This window comes from Triticum urartu, unplaced genomic scaffold (genome assembly GCF_056163025.1).
Source record: "Triticum urartu cultivar PI428250 unplaced genomic scaffold, HENAU_Tu73 scaffold2, whole genome shotgun sequence".
In the NCBI taxonomy this organism is placed as follows: domain Eukaryota; kingdom Viridiplantae; phylum Streptophyta; class Magnoliopsida; order Poales; family Poaceae; genus Triticum; species Triticum urartu.
In genome coordinates this window covers 9785487-9793885 of record NW_028260368.1, presented here as the reverse complement: position 1 = coordinate 9793885, position 8399 = coordinate 9785487, and the positions used below count along the sequence as shown (strand labels likewise).

The window sequence follows — 8399 nt, the reverse complement described above, 5'->3', positions numbered from 1 at the left end:
TAAGGAAAAACTGGTAATCTATTCCTTAAAAAAAAATCTTGGAGATTATGTAATGCTTACTCTCAAACTTTTTGTTTATACAGTAGTGATATTCTTTGTTTCTCCTCTTTATCTTTGGATTCTTATCTAATGACCCAGGACGGAATCCTGGACGCGAGGAGTAAAAATTCAGTTTTTTTTTTTCTTATTGGATTTGTTTCGTACATTTATCTATGAGAAAATCCGGGGGTCAGAATTCTTTCCAATTCGAAAGTCCCAAATGATCCAAGGGAGCGGAAAGAGAGGGATTCGAACCCTCGGTACAAAAAAATTGTACAACGGATTAGCAATCCGCCGCTTTAGTCCACTCAGCCATCTCTCCACGTTCCAAAGCGAAAGGTTTCCGTGATATGATATAGGCAAGAAATAAGAAATAACGGTTGCAAAAAACCCCTTTTTTTTCTTTCAAAAGTCTATAAAAATTATATTGCCAATTCCATTTTAATTATATTCTTTTTTCTTAATGTTAATAAAAAAAGAAGAAAATTCTTGTTTTTTCTTTCTAAAAATCGATATTGGCCGAGAGACAATCAAATAGATTTTCTCTTTAGCGGGCATTTCCATATAGGACTTGTTATAATTATAATAAAACAAGCAGGTTATATAAAAAAAACGCTTTTTTTGTCGATTATTTATCAAGAAAGCAAAAAGGGTTCTTATCAAATCCACCATAAAATTGGAAAGAAGCATAAAGTAAGTAGACCTGACTCCTTTAATGATGCCTCTATCCGCTATTCTGATATATAAATTCGATGTAGATGAAATTGTATAAGCGAATTTTTTTTATTTCCTTAGACTTAGACCGCGCAAGACAAGAATTTTTCGCTATTTACGATTTCATATTCTTGTTACTAGATGTTCTATAGGAATAAGAAGAAATCGCAACTCCTTTGCGCTACACATAAAATTGGATTTCGAAGGTCCATTTTTTTTTTTCAGAATCCTCTATTATTTTAGTTCTTCCACCCATGCAATAGAGAGGGAATGGGAAAAGAAGGGTTACTTTTATTTGCATTTTTCCCTTAAAAGATAGACTTTGAAATAGGAGTCTTGGAATAATGCTGAATTCAAAGGTTTATTTCTTTCTATAGTATAAGAAAAACAATTTATTTCTATTTCTATAGTATAAGAAAAACAAATAAATAGTATAAGAAAAACAAATCGAATCAAATTCATGGATTTACCACGACCTCGGTTGTGACTGTGACTCCATAGATAAAAATGGGAAATTTCTCTCTTCGAGACCATTGAAAAAGGGCATTGAACGAGAAAGAAATCGTCCACAGATAATAAAACTATCATATGCCTTGGAAAGTGATATGAGGTGCTCGGAAATGGTTGAAGTAATTGAATAGGAGGATCACTATGACTATAGCCCTTGGTAGAATTCCTAAAGAAGAAAATGATCTATTTGATACTATGGATGACTGGTTACGAAGGGACCGTTTCGTTTTTGTAGGATGGTCTGGCCTATTGCTCTTTCCTTGTGCTTATTTCGCTTTAGGGGGTTGGTTTACAGGGACAACTTTTGTAACTTCTTGGTATACCCATGGATTGGCTAGTTCCTATTTGGAAGGTTGTAATTTCTTAACCGCAGCAGTTTCTACCCCTGCCAATAGTTTAGCACACTCTTTGTTGCTACTATGGGGGCCCGAAGCACAAGGAGATTTTACTCGTTGGTGTCAATTAGGCGGTCTATGGACTTTTGTAGCTCTCCACGGGGCTTTTGCACTAATAGGTTTCATGTTACGCCAATTTGAACTTGCTCGGTCTGTTCAATTGCGGCCTTATAATGCAATCTCATTCTCTGGTCCAATTGCTGTTTTTGTTTCTGTATTCCTTATTTATCCACTGGGGCAATCTGGTTGGTTCTTTGCGCCGAGTTTTGGCGTAGCAGCGATATTTCGATTCATCCTTTTCTTCCAAGGATTTCATAATTGGACGTTGAACCCATTTCATATGATGGGAGTTGCCGGAGTATTAGGTGCGGCTCTGCTATGCGCTATTCATGGAGCGACCGTAGAAAACACTCTATTTGAGGACGGTGATGGTGCAAATACCTTCCGTGCTTTTAACCCAACTCAAGCTGAAGAAACTTATTCAATGGTCACTGCTAACCGCTTTTGGTCCCAAATCTTTGGTGTTGCTTTTTCCAATAAACGTTGGTTACATTTCTTTATGCTATTTGTACCCGTCACCGGTTTATGGATGAGTGCTATTGGCGTAGTTGGCTTGGCTCTGAACTTACGTGCCTATGACTTTGTTTCCCAGGAAATCCGTGCAGCGGAAGATCCTGAATTTGAGACTTTCTACACCAAAAATATTCTTTTAAACGAGGGTATTCGTGCGTGGATGGCAGCTCAGGATCAGCCTCATGAAAATCTTATATTCCCTGAGGAGGTTCTACCACGTGGAAACGCTCTTTAATGGAACTTTCGTTTTAGCTGGTCGTGACCAAGAAACCACCGGCTTTGCTTGGTGGGCTGGGAATGCCAGACTTATCAATTTGTCCGGTAAACTGCTTGGAGCTCATGTAGCTCATGCCGGATTAATCGTATTCTGGGCCGGAGCAATGAACCTATTTGAAGTGGCCCATTTCGTACCAGAAAAGCCCATGTATGAACAAGGGTTGATTTTACTTCCACACTTAGCTACTCTAGGTTGGGGAGTAGGGCCAGGGGGGGAAGTTCTAGATACTTTTCCGTACTTTGTATCTGGCGTACTTCACCTAATTTCCTCCGCAGTCTTAGGCTTCGGTGGCATTTATCACGCGCTTCTGGGACCCGAGACTCTTGAGGAATCTTTTCCATTCTTTGGTTATGTCTGGAAAGATAGAAATAAAATGACTACAATTTTGGGTATTCACTTAATTTTGTTAGGTCTAGGTGCTTTTCTTCTAGTACTCAAGGCTCTTTATTTTGGCGGTGTATATGATACCTGGGCCCCTGGGGGGGGAGATGTAAGAAAAATTACCAATTTGACCCTTAGTCCCAGTGTTATATTTGGTTATTTACTAAAATCTCCTTTTGGTGGAGAAGGGTGGATTGTTAGTGTAGATGATTTAGAAGATATAATTGGTGGGCATGTATGGTTGGGTTTTATTTGTGTATTTGGCGGAATTTGGCATATTTTAACCAAACCCTTCGCATGGGCTCGCCGTGCATTTGTATGGTCTGGAGAAGCTTACTTGTCTTATAGTTTAGCTGCTTTATCTGTCTTTGGTTTTATCGCTTGTTGTTTTGTATGGTTCAATAATACAGCTTATCCGAGTGAGTTTTATGGACCCACCGGGCCAGAAGCTTCTCAAGCTCAAGCATTTACTTTTCTAGTTAGAGACCAGCGTCTTGGAGCTAATGTGGGATCCGCTCAAGGACCCACAGGTTTAGGTAAATATCTAATGCGTTCCCCAACTGGGGAGGTTATCTTTGGAGGGGAAACTATGCGTTTTTGGGACCTTCGTGCTCCATGGTTAGAACCTCTAAGGGGCCCCAACGGTTTGGACTTGAGTAGGTTGAAAAAAGACATACAACCTTGGCAAGAACGACGCTCAGCAGAATATATGACCCACGCTCCTTTAGGCTCTTTAAATTCCGTGGGTGGCGTAGCTACCGAGATCAATGCAGTTAATTATGTCTCTCCTAGAAGTTGGTTATCAACTTCTCATTTTGTTCTAGGATTCTTCTTTTTTGTGGGCCATTTATGGCATGCAGGAAGAGCCCGAGCTGCTGCAGCAGGTTTTGAAAAGGGAATCGATCGTGATTTGGAACCTGTTCTTTACATGAACCCTCTTAACTAAGATTTTCTTATTTATACCTGTTCTACTTTTTTTCTGTTCTGGCTCGGTTATTCCATCTAGCCGAGCCATTCATTCCTTTTTATGAAAGAAAGATAAGGGACAGAAAAAAAAAATAAATAAAAATGAAAGAAACAAACGTATTCAATAAGCAAAAGGAGAGAGAGGGATTCGAACCCTCGATAGTTCCTAGAACTATACCGGTTTTCAAGACCGGAGCTATCAACCACTCAGCCATCTCTCCACAGCCTAATCCTTATTTTACTCCTACAAATAGAACATAGCCATATAAAAAATAAAAAGATTTATTAGCCTCTAGAAAGATATCAGATACAAGTTCCTTTTCGATATATCTCTGTATACTGTATACACGGATACAGGATCCGCTATACCCGCTTGTGAAATAAAGAGTAAATAATCTCTTCTCACCCCCATATCCAAATAAAAAAGCGGTTTAAGTAATAAATTTGAATTAAAGAGAAGAATCAATGGATTCATGATTAAACCCCTCCTACTTCTTGTATTTTTTTACAATTTTGGTTTAAGTGAGGGATCAAATATGTAGTCAACTTTATTTGATGGTAGCTTGGAGGATTAGAAATATGACTATTGCTTTCCAATTAGCTGTTTTTGCATTAATTGCGACTTCCTCAGTCTTAGTAATTAGTGTACCCCTTGTATTTGCTTCTCCTGATGGTTGGTCAAATAATAAAAATGTTGTATTTTCCGGTACATCATTATGGATTGGACTAGTCTTTCTCGTAGCTATTCTGAATTCTCTCATTTCTTAAATGAAATTTGGTTAATATTTATTAACCCCATAAAAAAGAAATAATAAAGGCCATTTCTTCTAAAAAATTAGAATAGTGAGACGTATTAAAACGCAATTTGCGTTCCGAATTGCTAGCTCTTCTCTTTCAGTATTATGAAATTCCATTCCCATTAGAATATTCATTGACAGATAATAAAAAAAGGAAAACTCTAATATAATAGAAAATGAAATGAAACGGTCGACCCAGACATAGAAGGTCGACCCAGGCGGATATACGCTATAAAATATATACCGTAGCGAGCGTAGTTCAATGGTAAAATATCTCCTTGCCAAGGAGAAGATACGGGTTCGATTCCCGCCGCTCGCCCGCTTAATTTATCAAAGTACTATGATAAAAAGTTTAGTCTAGTTAACTGTTTAACTACTTATATTAAATTAAGTATTAATTAGGTGTTAGTCTAGTGCCGTATCCCTTACTATCTTACCCTTCCTTTGCATCCCACTCAAAAAAAGAGGGCGCTCCAGAGGCAGAAATAGAACTCGCCAACAGAGCTCCAAAAATTGGGTATTAACTGAGACAAACAACGGGCAAACTTTTTTTAAAGGGAAGGGAGAGGTAGACTGTCCCTTTCGTTTCATTTTTATTTTCTGCAGGGTAGGGAGAGGCCTTGCGCCTTCTTTTTTTGAAGGCAAGTGACTTCGCAAACTGCTCAATTTTGCCCTCTAGGGCCGGGAACTAATGAATAAAAAAGGGTTGGATACGCCCCTCTACCATACATATCTAGAGAAATAGAATAGTCCTTTTATACAGACTGCTAAGTGCGGAGACGGGAATCGAACCCGTGACCTCAAGGTTATGAGCCTCGTGAGCTACCAAACTGCTCTACTCCGCTCTGGAGTACCAGAAACTGGTGGACAAAAAAGGCTTGAATACAAGCCTCTAACATGTCTAGACAAATAGAATACTCCTTTTATACAGAATGGAGCGGGTAGCGGGAATCGAACCCGCATCGTTAGCTTGGAAGGCTAGGGGTTATAGTCGACGTTGGTTGATTATTTTTAACGTCTCTAATTCAAAACCGAACATGAAATTTTGATTTCATTCGGCTCCTTTATGGATATTCTCACCACTTAACATCTATGTCAGCTTTTCTATTTGAATGGAACCAAAGCTCTCCGCTTTCTAGATGATCCTTATAGAGTAGGAGATAGAAATTCTATCTAAATTCATCTAATCTACTTACTTCGTTCCCTAATTTCATTCAAGAGATCCTGAGGAAAAGAATTGGGTTTCCACCGAGCTGAAACAATATGCGGATGGTTCTAGTAAACCAAAACTATCGTTTTTTAGCTATTTGGCTTCCTTATTCCTTATTTTAAGAAGATTTAGTTACGATTGGAAATCAACTTTTTTGTATCTTCATCCATAGATCCTTTACTCATATTTTCAAAATTGGAATACTTAATCCAATGCAAAATTATGCTTCGCGACTCTGTACTCATAATCCTATTTTTATTTTGGATGCAATTTAAATTAGTCTTTGGATACAAATCGCCAGAATGTATATTCTTCCTCAATATGCTATTGAGAGGAAAAGGATTTAATCCTTTATAAGAACTAAAGTTTTCATCGGAATATAAAAATAAAAAACTTAAGGATGCCTTAAGTATATCATTTCAAATTCAGTTATTAATAGAACGAATCACACTTTTACCACTAAACTATACCCGCTACATTGTAGATTATGGTATAAATGGTACCCTTTGTCAAGGATAGCCATTTGACAAGAAGGCTAATTCCCCCTTATTGAATCAGATGGAGAAGGTTCATGACACTGAGCCGTTGGTACTTCTACTTCGATCGCTCGCCTTTACTTTAGGATTTAGATAGCCCCTCTGGTCTGTAAAAAAAATCTTTTCTTACCATGCTAATAGCGCCTGAACCAAATGTATTTATTTTGATTAGGATCCTATTCTACGGTTACGACTACAATAATAATTATTTACTTTGCAAGGACGTAAGTGTGTCAGACTGCTAAATTGTTTTATTATTCCTACAATATAAACTAGGGGATATAGGGGGTAACACTGTCCCTATAAATTCCTTTTTTCCTTTTCTTTTTTGTCCAGAATTGAACAAAAAAGAAATTATGGAAGATGTTTTCTTCCCCCATTAAGTCCGAGCCATAGAGTAAGAGTGAGATGAGTTTTCCAAATTCATCATAGACTTTCCCTATGGCTTGATAGAAGTAAGCAGCAAAGAGTCGTAACTTAAAGAAAAAAACGGACAGGGCCGACAGATTTACCTGATGTAAAGAAGATCCTAAAAGTCTCTGATTAGTCGACTCTCTCCATTTAACACTTTCCTCTCTCTCCTTTTTTCCACTGACTCAATTCTAGTTTATTAGATTCTTGTTTAAAAGAATGCAAAAAGTTCAATAGAACTAAGAACACATAAAAAATAGCATAGAGGATCAAGGCCATTACCAAAAGTTCCTCCCAAGGATCCTATATCCTATTGGGTATCTGTTCCCCGCCTTTTCCCGCTAGGATCGGAAATCTTATATTTTCCATATCCATATACCGTTGAATCCTTGGGGTTCCAGAATCCGCCTATTTTACTAGTCTTCGGAAACGGAAAACCCTGAACCAAGAAGAGTTGGATATGTTATGTAGGGTATGTTTTTTTTTATTAATTTTATTTTGAGCTCTCAAGATATCGATATATACATATACAATCTCTACATAATGTCTCTCTCTCTATCTCTATATATTATATATATAATATGTACATTATGCAGTAGACCCATAATGGGAAATCCAAGTGGCTAATTTTTGAATTAAATAAAAAGCCCTTTTAACTCAGTGGTAGAGTAATGCCATGGTAAGGCATAAGTCATCGGTTCAAATCCGATAAAGGGCTTTTTAAATTAGTGGTAGAGTAATCTCGTGCTAAGACGTAAGTCGTTGGTTCGAATCTGATAGAGTACTTTTCTACTAAATTGATTCACTTTTTTTCTTTGTTTTTGAAACTTTCTCTATATTTTTAGAGAATTTTATGACTTAGTGCGGGATGGATGCATTTTTGGTATGAACACTAAATGAAGCACGGAGAATTAATCTATAACGATCAACTAAAAAAAATCCTAGATGAAAACATAACAGAAAAGTTGGAAAAACTCTTTGCTTTGGATCTATTTATACTTTTCGAGTATATTGACAATTCCAAAAAACTGCTCATACTATGATTATAGTATAATCACGAGCGGTTGTATATGGCCCTATCGTCTAGTGATGCCCCTATCGTCTAGTGGTTCAGGACATCTCTCTTTCAAGGAGGCAGCGGGGATTCGACTTCCCCTGGGGGTAGGGAGTATTATGAAAGGAGGTTAATCATAGATTAGCAAAAACCCTAGAATAAATTCTTCCTGGGTCGATGCCCGAGTGGTTAATGGGGACGGACTGTAAATTCGTTGACAATGTCTACGCTGGTTCAAATCCAGCTCGGCCCAAACCAAAAATCTAGGGCTTCGTGAGTATGAACTAAATCCTTTTGTTTTTCTTCCATAAAATAAAATGTCTGATCTATAGAAATAAAAGATAAAGAAAAAAGGGAAATTTTTTTTTCTAATCCATATCTCTCTCATTCCTTTCTTACAAACAAAAGAGTTTTTCTTATTGAAGGCTGGATTATTATCCATTTTTAGTGATAAAAAATCACGACATACTAGTTATGTCACTCTCACTATACCCACGTATAATATAATATGTGGGTATGTAGTATATGATTCGTCT

The 8399-nt window shown here is 37.4% G+C and overlaps 5 non-coding genes across 5 annotated transcripts; 3 read left to right on the top strand and 2 right to left on the bottom strand.

Annotated features, from left to right (window-relative positions):
* Window positions 1-273: 273 nt before the first annotated feature.
* On the bottom strand, window positions 274-361 carry TRNAS-GCU (transfer RNA serine (anticodon GCU)). Its single transcript has one exon. It is a non-coding gene; the product is annotated as a tRNA-Ser (tRNA).
* Window positions 362-3988: 3627 nt separating this feature from the next.
* On the bottom strand, window positions 3989-4076 carry TRNAS-UGA (transfer RNA serine (anticodon UGA)). Its single transcript has one exon. It is a non-coding gene; the product is annotated as a tRNA-Ser (tRNA).
* Window positions 4077-4900: 824 nt separating this feature from the next.
* Window positions 4901-4971, top strand: TRNAG-GCC (transfer RNA glycine (anticodon GCC)). The gene has a single exon. It is a non-coding gene; the product is annotated as a tRNA-Gly (tRNA).
* Window positions 4972-7455: 2484 nt separating this feature from the next.
* On the top strand, window positions 7456-7527 carry TRNAT-GGU (transfer RNA threonine (anticodon GGU)). Its single transcript has one exon. It is a non-coding gene; the product is annotated as a tRNA-Thr (tRNA).
* Window positions 7528-8034: 507 nt separating this feature from the next.
* TRNAY-GUA (transfer RNA tyrosine (anticodon GUA)) lies at window positions 8035-8116 on the top strand. Its single transcript has one exon. It is a non-coding gene; the product is annotated as a tRNA-Tyr (tRNA).
* Window positions 8117-8399: the final 283 nt, after the last annotated feature.